We start from the raw sequence: 15249 nt of genomic DNA on the forward strand, positions 1-15249 counted from the left end.
AATCTGATTGAAACCCTGTGAGAGCTAAGCCCCAGACTTTGGTCCTGCTGTTCTTTTTTTTTTGCCTTTTATTCCTTTAGAAAGGAATTCAAGGACCCTGGGTGGTAGGAAAGCAGAAGGATTTAGAGATGACCTCTACCTCACAAACTGATGATTACTGGAATGCAGAGAAAGGGTGACTCAATACCTGCCTTGTTCTTATGCACTTATGTAAACACCCGTTAGTTTTGCTTTAGTTGCTGTGATGTATACTAACTATATCATAATGCAGTTCAATGCTGCTGTGACCAGCCCACCAGTTTTTATAACAAGACACTCTGATATTAATCTAAAACCAGAGTATAAATCAGTAAACAATGTAAAATTCACAACCATTTTCACTTGCAGAAGTATTCACTGGAGGACAGAAACCAATGTGAAACCCTTAAGCAGGACCTTCCCTAAGTGATTTTGCAGGGCAAAAGAAGGAAAAAAAACAAATGCAGTATATAGAACAGTTCACATCTTGCAGATATATCACATGGATCCACATAGACCTTGGGGATGCATTTTTGTGCAGAGTCCCTGCACACCACAGAGCCCTATGACCTGATTTGAGGAAGTCTGTGTCTGAGGCGTGTGATTTGCTCAGCAAATAACAATTGAGCTGCTATTTTTAAGAGAGATTTTCCCCATGCTGAGGATGCTACAAGAGAATCTTAGCACTGGACCTATCAGCATTTCTGCAGGGCTGGTGGAGGCTGCACTACTCTCCTACAGAACTGGAGTGATTAGTGGAAGGGACCACTGCTTCTGTTGGGCAAAAGAGCCACTCGATAGCTAAGTCGGTCCTCTGTTCTACCCCCTCTGAGACCATCTCTTCCCTTCGCCGTTCCCTCCAAATCATTATTTTTCTCTTCAAGGACTGAATTATGGCGCCCTGCCTGTGTCCTTGTTAAGATCTCAGCTAGAAAAACGCTTTTGCTTAAGCAAATAACATCACGGGAAAGGCCATGGCAACGCAAACACTTGTTTTGCCAGAACACATTTATAGTGGATGGGTGGGTAGTTCAGATGGCCATGAACACTTAATAAAGCTCATTTTTCTAGTAATTCCCCAAGGCACTTTCTTCAAAAAAACTATTATAGACAGGCATTTCAGTGGAAACTGCCAGACTTAGAACAAATATGATTACCTTCCTTTCATAATTTTTTCCTGTCACCTTAGCAATCTAGGGAAGGCAATTTCTAGTCTAAATAAATTGGATCATATTATGCCTTTTCAACTACTCAGACTTTTCTAAGTTTTATTTTTGCATCCAAAATCCTAATAACAGCCTGTAACACATTTACATTCCTGCATTCTTGCCTCTGTTTTGTTGGGTACACAGTATTCCTTTTTTTTTTCTCTCTCTCCCTTTGGTAATATAATCATTCCTCATTTTTCCAGATTTGGACAAACAGAAATGTTTTCAGCCTCAAGTTAGTGTTTAAACAACAACAAAAAATGCACCTTTGGCCTTCAGGCATGAATTTAAATCATTGAACTGAAGGCAGAAAGAAGCAATATGAAATCTAGGATGAGGAAGTCAAAGCTGTCTAAGAAATTTCACAGGTTCAGAGAATTTAAGGCGAAGATGAATCAATAGATCTCTTAGTTTGACTCCTGTTTGTCAAGGCCATTACGTTTTACCCATTTATTATGGTATTGAGATCCACAACTCTGTTCAAGTGAAGAATTGCTTCTAGAAAAGTACACTGCTTTGTAGTGAGAACATCAAGAGTTAGAAAATCAACAACTTCCCTGACACAGATTAATCATACACACTGTTAAAAAGCACACCTGACTTCTCATTTGAATTTGTATGACGACATATGGCATGGAATATCCCTTTGGTCAGTTGTGGATCAGCTGTTATTGGGCACCAAAGCCAGATCAAGTCGTGTCCCTGCTGCACTTGTACTGCTTCTTGTAAGGCTTGCTCTCCATTGGTTCAGGTAGTTCCTGCTATAGCAATTCCTATAACATGCAACTCAAATCATGAGTTACAACAATTTAAAGGTATATCTATTACAATCTCCACCCCAGTCCCTTTGGGCCAGGTTATAGGGTTTAACATTGCAATGAATTCCTCCCCATGCTCCTAGCCTGGCTAGCAACAAGGGGTTCCGGCAACATGCAACCCAAATCCCAGGTTTAATCTTGCTCACAATTTCTCTACCTCCTCCCCCAGGGTACTATTTTCTAGTACTTTTACGTGCTTGAGTCCTTTCCACTTCATATACCCATTTATACCACCTGGCTTCTTTGGGTTTCTTTGTTGAAGTTTCATTCCCCTGCAGAAACACTTGGAGTAAAAGGTTCATCTAACCTCCTTGACTAACTGTTTGGTGAAACTATAAGATTTAAAACAAAGGACTCCCTTTTATTTCTAATCTCAGATAGAAAGGCTTTTTTAGCAAATGTGGATATACATTCATACAGAGGCATTAAAAACACACCTAAACATTAAAAAACAGGCAAAAGTTTCCATTACATAGATAATATTTCCTCAATTATTACAACTATGATTAATTATATTTTTTGATCAAGGTGATATTTTCTCAGCTCCTGAATTATGAAAATAAAAGAAGGAAAACTTCTGTAAAATCACTTCAGCTCCTGATCTTGCAAGGATGTGCAAAACCCATCCATGAATTGTGTGGGAAGCTGACAGATCGGGGGCACACCTTCTCAGTTAGTATCTCAGGGCAGGTCTGATAGAGGTGGCTCTGCTTCCCTATTCTGTCCTTATCGGCTCTTGTTGCACAGAACAGGTCCTTGCCATTTCACCTGTTTGACAGCTTGTGCCACACGTGTGGAAACAACATAGAATTCTATCACAGTATTTAAGTCTGCTAGAAAGACAGAAGTGTCTGCTACAGGGAGGGAAACAAACAGCAAGTTGCTTTGTACTGTTCAAAACAGATAGAAGAAACACTTCTTTCAAAGGACAGTTGGACTGAAATGTCACAGAGTTGGGTTTTGACATATTGTGACTAAATGAAGCAAGTAATGAAAAGGCTGGCAGAACAAACATGGGCATGCAATGGAGAAAGTATTGTCTTGGCTTTGGGACCTACGTGAGGGAGGTGCAAAGTCATTCTGCAGAGAAGGCCAAATTCCATGTTTAATGACTGCTTGTCTAAATTTAGGACTATATGATATGCTTATCTACAGCAAGATGCACACTGATATCAGTGGGGTACTGGCATTAAGATCAAGGGGATAAACTATCCTTTTGTACTGTGGTAGGTAACTCAGGCTTACCACCACACTTGTTTCTCAGTTGAGGAAACATTCCCACCTTGACCTTCACTGTTATTTCTGCACTTTGATTTTCTTCTATACAGTTTTCCTTTTGCTGCTATTAATTCCCTTTCAGACCCCTTTTCCATTTGTTTTTTTTTTTTTCTTCCATTCCCCTTGGAGTTTTCCTCCCTGTAATAACTGCTCTTTCTTCTCATGTTTAATTCTAATTGCCTCCAATCAAAAAGTTTTGCTAAGTATTCCAAATCATGCCATTAAATTTAAAGTTACCTGTTCAAAGACAGCTAATGCCATTCAGAATATTATTTCAAGTTGCCTATTTGTAGAGTCCTGAAGAAAATGCTGCAAAAGTTTACAATGAGTTCATGTTTAGAATATTGTAATGGATTTTTTTCTCTCCAGGGAAAGTGATGGGTGTAACCACCGTAGCATAAGCTATTCCACAATAGTTGCTCTTAAATAACTAGTTGCAGCTTTTAGAATAGCTAAGAAATAGCTTAAGCCATGAGAGCTGTATCAGTCAACTTCCTTGTGTAGACAAAAGCTTTTGTAAACAGGACAGCTTGGCACATGATCTACTGTAATGTAAACTTAAATTCTGGAGAAACTGGATATATCATGGGTTTGTGCAGTACATCAGCTGGGGAAAATAGAAACACTCCACGGACTCAGATAGGTCTTTTCTTGTCTCTGTTTTCTATGAACCACATTGTTGGCTCTTCTCTGTCCCTAATTGTTGTATTATGATCTTTCTGGCCTCCAGCTCTTTGTTCTAATGATTAAACAAGACTAACATTTTTTTTGAGGTCATAGTGATAATATGATAGTCCCTTTGAAGGGATTCAGTAAACAGAATACAGCAGTAATGCATAGTGATATTTTCAGAACCTTAATTTTGACTTTTGGCAATATTATCAGTGAAGAAACCCTAAGTATTTTTAAAAACTTTAAATATATAGTGGGCAGAAAACCCACCAATAATAGCAAAATAGGTTTATAAAGCACAAGACTCACTCACTTCCCTTTCTTGAGCAATTACAAGAAAATTTCACTGGGCAACTACAAAAACAAGTACAGCTGTTAAGTGATTCCTTTAAAGGACAGCATTCTTATTACATAGTCCCTCCTGTCTAAGATGGCCATCCAGAAGTAGCTTCCAAAATAACTAATATAATTCTGTCTCACTTTGAGATTCCTGGTAAGCAACTGATTTTTAGTAGTTAGTGTTGGCCATGTGGAATTCAACTCGAGAATGCTTGACACCAGCATTCTTAGGCACGTATACGGACATCAAAAGAAAAGGGTTTTTTTGACAGTGTTTGCTTCTTCTCGTGGACTGTAAAGAATCTTAGAACACTGGCTTAGATTTTGACAACTATCTTTCAAACATCTAAAGTTAGGTCAGTTAAATTCCCGTGCCTGAAGCATGTTCTACCTTTGAATTACACATATGCTAGATTTAGCAATGAACATTAGGATTTAAATGAATCAGTGCATGCTGCCTAAGAAAAGCATACTATTAGACTAGACCTGGACAAAGAAAAAGAAGAAAAAAAAGAAGGAGAATGATTATGGGACAATGATTTCTGACATGGACCTGGGAAGAGGTGGTTTGTCTCAGAAATATCAGTGGCTCTTCCTGGTGTGACCTCTTTTGTCCTCTGTTCTACGTCTCCCATGGCAGCAGAAGCTGTTAAGTTGTCTCAGTCATGGTCCCAGCTCTGCTTTGACCACAGTTTTTTCTGTATAGGGCAGCAAAATTTTGTTTTGCCTGTTTGTTGAGCAGTCATTAGTTGATCTGCACTCACCTTCTTAGGTTACATTATAAGAACAAAGCCAGCCCAATTATTTAGACAATAACTATAAAAATCATGTTTCTTTTTCTCTGGAAGTTATCCATAGAGCCAGAAAATGACAATGTGAATATGTAATAAGGGAAATGACTGTGGATGACAAATGTTGAGCAATTATATCTGATCTCACCATGAGAAATGATGAGTAAAAAATCAGTGTGAATTGTGTACTTGTCTGTTGTGTGCATGCATGCATGCATGCATGCTGATTACGAGGAAGAGAGGTAACAGCCACTGAAGCTTGTTGCAGCATTTTGAGGAAAAAAGTAAGAAACCTGCAATGTGGCCTTTTCCCAGCTTTCTGACTGACTCCAGAGCACTGCATTGAATTTGATATGCCAGACTGTCAAAAAGAAATTTCACAGAAGAAAGGCCACACTACAGAAAAGAACTGATGAAGTATACACCCCTGAAGCAGCAGGCAGCAAAGGAGCACAGGTATTTGAAGAGTTTAAATGCCAAGATGAAATGAAAATGTATAACTAAAAATGTTAATATGAAAGTGGCAGAGGCTAAGTATCAGAGAAAACTTTTTGACTAGTCTTGGGTGTCTTGGTGAAGTAATACAAAGTAATACAAATCTCCACATACAATTTTAACACTGTTAATTCTAGCACCAATAACTGTACAGTTTGTAAGAAAAAAGAACTGTCAGGGACTAACAGGAAAGACTATGAGCTGTTTACCCTTTCTTGACCATTGAGATAGCACCTAGATCTTGCTCTAGCCCACAGAACTCCAAAACACACAAAACTGTACATTTTTAATTTAAACACTAGGTGGCTCTGTTGGCTTTTTTAAGTACAGCATTTCCCAAATCTGCACCAGTTTTGAAAAGTAGTTGCGATTCAGAGACAGTTCTCCATTGACAGTCATTATGGACTACGTAACTTTTTCTAGAAGAGCCTCTATTGTGAATGATCACAAGGAAACATAGATATTGTATATATAAAAATAAATAAGTAATTTGTCTTCAGCCTTTGATCAACTTGGAACTGACAGCCAGCTCAAGGGACAAAAAGGCACCGGTTTTCAGTTTCTCCCCTGTGTTTTACTGTATTTTCACAGTTAATTGTGCCCACAGGATGCCTGTGTGGTGACTAAGGAGGGGGAAATGAAGGCTACGGATTCTGGCTCCATGCATGAAGAAAGTTGGCAAAAGTGGGTTTAAACTGTTGATATGCTCTTCCAATTCTTGAACCACTTTGCACCCATTTGTGTCCTATTGGCAGAAGAAAAACTCTGTCCTTTTTGTCTTGAGCTGGTTACAAGTAACTCAAGACACTGCTAAGGCAGCTATGGATCCCTAAACCATGTAAGCACCTCTTCCTTCCCACAACACTGCAAAATGCTGAAAAATTGTCCTGAGGGATTATCCTTGGGATCATTCTTCCAAAGTGATCATCCCAGAGCTGTCCAGGCTGACCAGTAGTCAGATAGCTTCTTTTCAGAACAAGGGACCCAAACCAGCCTTAATTTGGGGGAAAACTGATTCCACATTATCAATCAGCAAAATTAATGACTAATTTCATTTGGGACCGTGAAAACATTTTATATGTCTTTCAGAGGTGTTGCAGATATGCAATCCTTTCTCCGCTAGTCTTTAGCCACAAGTAGCATACTTCCTCATGTCAGAAAAGACATGGATGCATTTTTTTCTTAGCAACCTTGCAACTGTCACCCTGGACTGGGACATAATAGTTATGCCTCCTTTAAAACTTTTTTGTTCTTCCCTGTTGAATTAATGAATGGAGTATTCATCACTGTAGAATTCATCACTGGAGTAGTCCTTGCAGGGTATTTTGTCAGTCATCAACAGCTATTTTTTGTATGAACAAATTCAGTACATCATGAACTGTTAAAGCATATCTGGAAAAGCAAAGAGACAGAATGTATGTGAAGTTTACACTTGCTTTTTTATCAAATATCCAGTTTCAGTACCAGATTAATAAATGAATGTTTGCATACAGCAAATTTACCTTTACCCATTATTTTGGGGTAGCATATATATAACAGTTTAAAATTTATATTTAATTTATATGAAATAACAACACAATCTGAGTTTTGAAGAAAGACAAAATCAAATTGAAAAAAAGCAAAGTTGAAGAAATATCAATGTGATGGTCTCTTTTTTAATTATCTACTAATTTATGTTCTAAATTCCTCTGATATTTCTGTTTTGTATACAAAAGGATGACAAAATTCAGAAAGTAATTATTAGGGAAGCCAGCCAATGAGTTTAATAGCTCTTTATTTCCCCCACTTTTGCCTAGACCTGAGAAGACTGGCTGTTCCCCTACTCTCTGCTTATGCCCACTGGACTGTACAGAGATGACAGGTACGAGCCATTCAAACAGCTGACTAATCTAGTGGATCACCTTTCATTTAATACTTTCTTTCACCTGCTCCAGTCTCTATTGGCTACCTGAGACTTAAAGAGATTTGTCCACATTTGAGCTACTCCCTGTAGAAAATACTTATTTTTGGCTGCGTGATCTAGCCAAGAGTTTATTACGTACAGAGACCCTCCCCACAGGTCCTTTGTGTTTCCATGGTAGCACAATATGCCTGAGTGTGGTAATCTACGGCACATTCCTTTGGCTTAATAGTGCATTGCTATGACCTGTCTAAGCATCAGTTAGAGGATGTCTTTGCAGTATAGTGGGAGCAGACGTGAGCTTACGCTGGCTGTAGTCTTAACCAACAAAAGCTAAGAGCTCAAAGAGCTGTGCTATATCCGGTCATACAATTTTTGGATCAAAGGCAGATGGATCAAAGCTGGCTCACATCCCCCTGGCTCGCAGTGCACAATGAAGCTGTAGAACAAGCTCACTACCATAGGATGTTGCGGACACCAAAATAGACATGGTTAAAAATGGAACTGGACTCATTCTTGGAAGACATTCACTGACTGATGACAATCAGTTAGGATAGTCCAGATTCCACCCTCAGTTCATAAAGATTATAATGCAACACAGCAGGTGAGGCACAACAGGAAAATGATTGCTCTGACACCATCTACCTACTAAAGTTTCTGGTCATACTGAATTTTTCTTATAGGGCTGGCTGGGCATTAGCAACAAATGAAAATGGAATGGGGTATGAAGGTGTACGGTAAAAAATGTGTAAGTAGAGAACCAGAGCAAAACCCTAAGCAGAGCACCCCTGTACACCAATCTTTCAAGTTATCCATGGAATTCAAGGCCTTTGCAGGGAGAAAAAAGGCTAGCAGAAAGGGGGGAAAAAAATCAAACTTATGAGGGGCACTAAATCAAAAGGGAAAGGTATGTAAGAGTTGCAGGATCAAAAATTAGGATAGAGGGAATTGAGTGAGGCATCAAGCATAGAAGCCCTGACAGCATCTACCACTCCTTGAAAGTATCCCAAGTGTACACCACCTGAAGATGCTCTGCTTATACACGAGAGGACAAGGGAACAAAAACAGGACCCACCATCTCTGGGATCTCTCCTAGTATCTGCTAGAGAGAGTACTGAACACAGAGCTCTTTTATCTAGGCCTGATGGCACCAAGTGACTTGGAAATCTAACTTTGCACACAAACATTGGAATAAGGTCCTCTGATTGCAGCAGCAGCTGAAACATAAAGCTTGAGATACACAGAACTTTATTTCCCTTTGTCCATATTGGATTAAGTTCACTCTTCGCAATAACTATGAATCAGTAAAGCCTTTCTCAGACCCTCAGAAAAGGGCACAAATATGACTTAGGTATGTGTGCTGGTTTTTTGAACAGAAGCGAATTTCCTCCAGGTTAAGGAAGAGATGGGAGTTTCACAAAATTGCCTGAGTGAAAAGTACCACAGCAGCAAACAGGCCATTGAAGTCACTCTGGAACCAGAGAGAGATATATCTCTAATAACGCAAACACTGCTTTTCCCTCCTTTTAATTCATACGCACTAATGGCACAAATAAAGAAGTCTCTGATAGGAACGAACGGTTATGTAAGGTGAAACCTGCGTTCCTTGCGTCGCCTCTGTTGACATAAGGCCGGCGCGGGCAGAGGCGGCAGGGAGGGCGGCGAGCTGCCGCCGCGCCGCCGGTGGTGCGGAAGAGCTCGGCCCAGGCCCGCCCGGCCGGCAGCGGAGCGGAGCGCAGGGCGCGTCCCGGTGTGTGACAGCGGCGAGCTGGTGGTGCCCTCCGGCGAACCGCAGTTACAAACAATGAAATATGTTATTTTCCCACTGCCTAGAGGGTAGGAAAAAATGACGGAAAATTTCCCAAGCTGTAGATTCCCATACCTAATATTTTAGATGAGCTTTATGGAAAGAAGACAGGCTTTTCTGAGTCACTTTGTGTATAAGCATAGGCCTGGCTATAGCAGTTTTTACTCAGGCAGGTTGGATGAAAATAATAAAGCAATTCCTACCCTCCCCCGGGTGAAAGTTTAAGTTTCTACATGAAAAAAAGAACATTTTGGGTTGGCTTTCTTGCCAACTATGCCTGCTTAGCACTACACAAGCAATATAGAGAAGGTTTATTTGGGCTGTAAATGGCCAGTAGGAATCCCCATGTACAAATGAATTCCTGGCTTTGGAGGTTTGCTCACACTTGTAAAAGCCAAGACTTGGAAAATACACTTGAAAAACAAAGAGAAGATGGGGGATGTTCTGGGGACAGGGAAGACTGCAGTAGCAACACCTACCCCTGAGTTTATTTAAAGCTATCTAACCTTTGTGTAAGGTTATGTCTAAACTATATCTTGCATTTCCCAGTTTCCGGGCACAATTGTGTGCTCAACCTGCATCACACAGATATCTGTTATTTGGGAAAGAAACTTCCGACTTGAGGGCCAAACAACCCAGATGCAAACGCTTGTCACAGATCATCATGAAAACCATAATGGTCATCTAAAAGTAGTACATATAAAGAACTGAATATCACTTAATGGAACTTTTGCATTTCCACTGCAAACACAATATGTAAGCCAATTTAAAAAACACAGTTTAGAATTGAGTACTGTTTTTTGCAGAAATTGAATGATTCAGAATACTTTTTACTTCAGGTGTTTCCCAAATACACCCCAGAGTTCCCCTTTGTGAGTTGTAATTACACTGTTTCATTATTTATCATGCACTATCAGTGTCTAATTTATTACACTGTTGCTTGCTGAATATTTTATTCTATGTGCATTCTGAGTGAATAAAATTCCTCTTAAAACAAAGCTGAGTAAAACAGCACTGTACATCAGAGTGGTGGTTAAAACGCATTTCATCTGCATATCACATAGCAGATGTGAAATGTAACTTTCAGAAAATTCTCCTTTTTATAAATCAGATTAAAGGTCTTTTAGCTCCATATACAGGTTTGTCTAATACAGTCAGATCTCTCTTTCTTAGAACAGTTCCAGAACTTCAGATAAATTTTGTATAATGTCAGAGGAAGGCAGTCTTCCATCAAATATAAATACTTGCAAAGTGCAAGCTAAGTATGTTTGAGATAAACTGGCTTTAAACCAGCATTTTTACATGGCTGTTGTGACCAAAGCAAGGCAGTTACTGGATGCCAGCAAAGAATTTGCCAACTGGCTGGAAAGAAAGCTTTCCAAATATCCAAATGACAGCTTACAATTCCAAACACAACAAAGCGTCCCATCTTGCTTGTAAACCTTTCTTGTGCAACAAAGTATTACAGTATATTCCATTTATAAACTCATGGAAAACTTCTGTTATTTCAGACTCAGATTATTAGGACAGTGCAGATACTTTCCTAGGTTATTTTTAAAGCAGTGACTGAACAGTCACATCCTTTCGTAATTTCTGTATTTCACACTTCCATTTCAGCTTTTCAACAATCAGATTTGTATTTGCACACTATATTTATTTTATTTTATAATATACTACAGGACAATTATACTCGCAGGCATCCTTTCAGAAAGGAGAATGTTATTTGACTGAAAAAAAAACCCACCAAAACAAACCAAGAAACAAGATTCCAAACCTACTATCAGTTCTAATGTCAGTGCAAGTAATTTTGAAAATATTTTTCACTTTATATATGCATCATTGTATCGTGTATGTATATACTCCGAACACCCACAACTATCCAAGGTGGAGTTTTTAAAAAATTGGCCTAATCAAAGTTTCTCCTCCCTGTTGCCCCTCTCATATACTTTCTCGAATGGCCTTGAGCAGTTTCCAAAACACAGAAAATTTGCTACTTATATCTAGAGTAGGAACCAAAATTTTAGATTTACAAATTCTAGTTTAACTCAATACTGAGAAAGACATGATCATCTGTATCAAGAGTTCTTTAACTGGGTCTAATTCAAATACAGGACTCATATACACGATAAATTTCTACAAGCTTTTTGAAAAGCAATGGGTAAGAAAGATGATGCTTTTTGATTTGCTGATTTTATAAAACAGAGAGATATGATTTGCTTTGTATCATTTCAGTCACTCAGTGGAATAATTTCCTCCCTTTTTGAATGATTACAATTTTCATCTATCATTTTGTTTAAAAATTTGAATCATTCTTCCTTTCTAGTAAAGAGCATTTGATAATGTGACTCAATTACCTTTCACATTTGATACAAACTTCCCCTCCAGCTTTTGGAGATTATTTTATTTAAACATGTTTTTTGACGTTGGAATATCAGTTACTCTTCAGTGAGTAAATGCATGTGTGCCAAGCATATCATTAACTGAACTGATTAAAGATCAGAAAAGCAACTACTAGCTCTAATATTGCTTGGATGCCACTAAAGGGTATGTTATATATTGAAATATTTCATTTGATCCATTAGTTGTTTTGTTATGAATATCAGAGTCAGCAATATGAATCTATTTTTAAAAATGATTTTGAAGTCCATTAGCTTTTAAGACACTGTTCAAATGAAAGCAGATGATTTATAACAGCTGAAACAAAGTCAAGTGAGAATGAGACCATTGCCTAATTTTGATGAATGTGCATTCCAGCTTTAATCATTTCCCAGACAAGATTTGTCTGTTTCTAAGTATAAATATTCATAATACAGATGTATATTTAGGGTTTTCTTTATTTTACTCCATTCCTCAGTAGATGTTGACATCCAAGCAAATCATCAAAACTTCTACTGCATTTCCTTTTGTTAAAATAGACTGACTGTGAAAGAGCAATCCAAATACCACGTACACTGGAATAATCATGAATTTACTACTGCCATCAAAAGAATAATTTCTAAAGTAAGGCTTAAAGTGAGCTGAACGCATAATAGAAATACAGTATTTAAAAAATAATATAAAGAAACATAATCATTTGTAACTTTGTAGTAAAAGGAAGGTGATAAAGGATAACTTTTTCTTGTATAATAAGATTAAAAAGAAAAAAATAAATATATTTTCACATAGTGCAAAAATTTACCTGAGAGAACTACTGCGTGCTACACAAAAGAAGTAAACTGAAACATAGATGGCTTCGGAAAGTACTAACATTTTATAACAGGAATCAAAACATTTAAAATCACTCTGGAGACACTTGCACTACTTTCAATACAGTGTATAAAAGTATAATCTACCCACAGACTGACCAGGCAGGAAGACTCCTTCATGGGACAGATGGCAAGTGTTCAACAAGGTGTTGACTGACATCACTGGGGTGTTCCAAGTCTGTATGCAAAGTTTAATGCTTTATGTTTGCAGGTGCTAATAGAAGTGTACAGCAACACCTGCTTTTGAAAATATACTATTTCCTTGTTGTCAGCTTACTGTTACTTCCATTTCCCACAGATATATGTGAATTGTTCATTATAAGAACAGAGATAGGACATGAAAATAGACCCACTAGTCAAGTGAATATTCTGAACGCATTTTGTAAAATAACTGATCATAGTAATTGCTTCTGCAAAATGTGAGAGGACCTGAAGTATTTTCTTGTTAATTTATTACCATTACGCTATTCTTACAATCCATCCTGATTTTATTACAGATCTTGCAATGGTATTTTCTTAATGCTCCAATTACTATAGATGCATTTACTAAGTTATGATCTCAGTTTGCCTTTAAAGGTTTCCAACTTGTTACAAAAGGAAAGCTCATTTAAATAGTCATGGTCACCTAGAACAAGTGTCCTACGTCCTTATGGATTTGTACTTGCTTATAGAAGGTTTTTCTTTGTTAAGGCATTTTTAAGGTCTCCCTTCTGTGTGAATTCTCTGGCCTTCATAAAATGTGAACTCACATGCAATGTTTTCTTCACTTGGGGGATACAGAGCTGCCTGTTTCCATGAAATAAAACTGTAGAAACTCAGTTATCTTTGATACTGTTATTTTTGGTGGTTGGTGGTTGGTAGAAAGCCAGCAATAGCACAAGAGGGAACTCTTCCAGGCCCTTGCATTCCATGGTTAGAAGAGAGATTAAATCAATTAAGTCAAGAACCATTTGCCAAGATGAGAAGAGGAATCCAAGAAGCCATGTGATACCTGAGTCCAGCAGACAGGGTACAGTTATGATTAGAGGGACACTAAGGAGCCCAAACTGCCAGGCAAACTCCATGATGGGAAGCAGGCAAGTTTGGGCAAGTTCAGGCAGGTGGTTGGGAGAAGGACTTGGGGAACAGGAGAAAGGAAGCAGGACTAACAGATCAGCAATCAACGGGCGTACTGAATGGCCAACAGCAACAGGTGTCCTTTACTCATATATCATGTGGGTAGGGCAACCGTGAGTCAGATTTACAGACACCTACAGTATGTAGTTTCCTGGGTGGCAGATGGCTTGTCTGGGTGTAGCCTGGCAGTAGCTGATGAAGACGTTCAGAGTTACTGTGGGAGAAACATGCACACACAACATAAGCCTTTTTTTCCTACCTAAGAAACACTGTCTATTTTTTTAGTATTATTATTAGTATTATTATTATTTTAAAATACTTCTGAAAATTATTTTGGATGGCTGACTCATTTTCAAATGCTTTGGATTGGTACATGTCTCATACAATAGCTGCAGCCATAATTCTTAGCTTTTTTATGAGCACATGAGGGTGATTGTGTTGATACTAGTGTAAGAGTCAAAATATCTGGCCACCTTTGTAACTCAGATTTCACAAACTTTTGCAACTCTTCTTTGCAACTCAAACTTTGTATGGTCACCTACTTTCTTTTCACATCCACTTCTTCACTATCTGTGTGAAGTAAAGGAATTTCTAAAGCCAAAACCCCCTGAGGGTTATGAATGGAGCACTTCTTCCTTTACCAATTTGGGAGGGCATAAGGGGGACAGCACACTTGCCACAGAACTACCTGATCCTTCACACGTTCCATTCATCTACCTTTACCCTGCTTGTCTTTTTACACAAAAGACCTTGTTCTTCAGTTGCTACATTCCCAGTACTTCCCTGCACTGAAAAGATACTTTTATATTTAAATGTCTCCAGATTGGACTCCAAGTATTGCAGCCCAAACTTACCATAAACCTTAGGATCCTTAGGTCCCTAGACCTTTCAGCTTCAGGGACTGATATCTCTGACATATTAAGATCCTCATTCCTGCTGAGTCATGCTTGTTTTGACCTTCAGTTATTTTTCTTGGGCTCTTTACCTGGTAAGTTTATTTTAATTTTTTTGTTTGTTTTAATATATACAAGCACCTGAACGGTGTCACTATACTGAAGGACGGACATCGTTGAAAACACTTCTGACAGGGATACACCGTCAGCAAACTTATTTGTCGGGTGTCATCTCTGTACCAGCCTCAGGACGTTCTGGTCTCGAACCAAAGTTTTCTACACTAACGCCCTTTCTGAGGAGGAGTTTTGAAATAGGCGCTTGCGAAGGCGGCACTCGCTGAGGCGAGCTCAGGCGGACTGAGGTGGGTCGGGGCCGGGCCGAGCCGGGCCGGGGCGGCGCGCTCCGAGGTAGCTCCCTCCCACGCCGGCGAGAAGACATGTGACAGCGCGACTTCTGTCTTGAAGCCTCGGAAGGGGCCGACTCGGATCCTCCGGCTCCCACCGAGACCGCGGCCCCGCAGGTGCAGCGCCCGGAACGGTTGCCTCCTTCCGGGAGCAACAAGCCCCGCGAGTGCGAGTCGCCTCAGAGAGGTACGGTCGCGGCGCGTGCCCCACCCCGCCCCCTCAGGGCGACCGTTAACGGCCCCCCGCACGCTCGCCCCCCGCGCC

At 39.3% G+C, this 15249-nt stretch overlaps 1 protein-coding gene across 2 annotated transcripts in view; it reads left to right on the forward strand.

The window, feature by feature from the left end:
* Positions 1-14909: 14909 nt before the first annotated feature.
* AMPD3 (adenosine monophosphate deaminase 3) overlaps positions 14910-15249 on the forward strand; it is a 34659-nt gene continuing 34319 nt past the window's right edge. For both annotated transcript variants that reach the window (XM_074585993.1, XM_074585996.1), the window contains exon 1: positions 14910-15171. The gene's annotated coding sequence lies outside the window, so the exon portion shown is untranslated. The remainder of the gene's footprint in view (positions 15172-15249) is intronic.

Source organism: Larus michahellis, chromosome 4, assembly GCF_964199755.1.
Source record: "Larus michahellis chromosome 4, bLarMic1.1, whole genome shotgun sequence".
NCBI lineage: Eukaryota > Metazoa > Chordata > Aves > Charadriiformes > Laridae > Larus > Larus michahellis.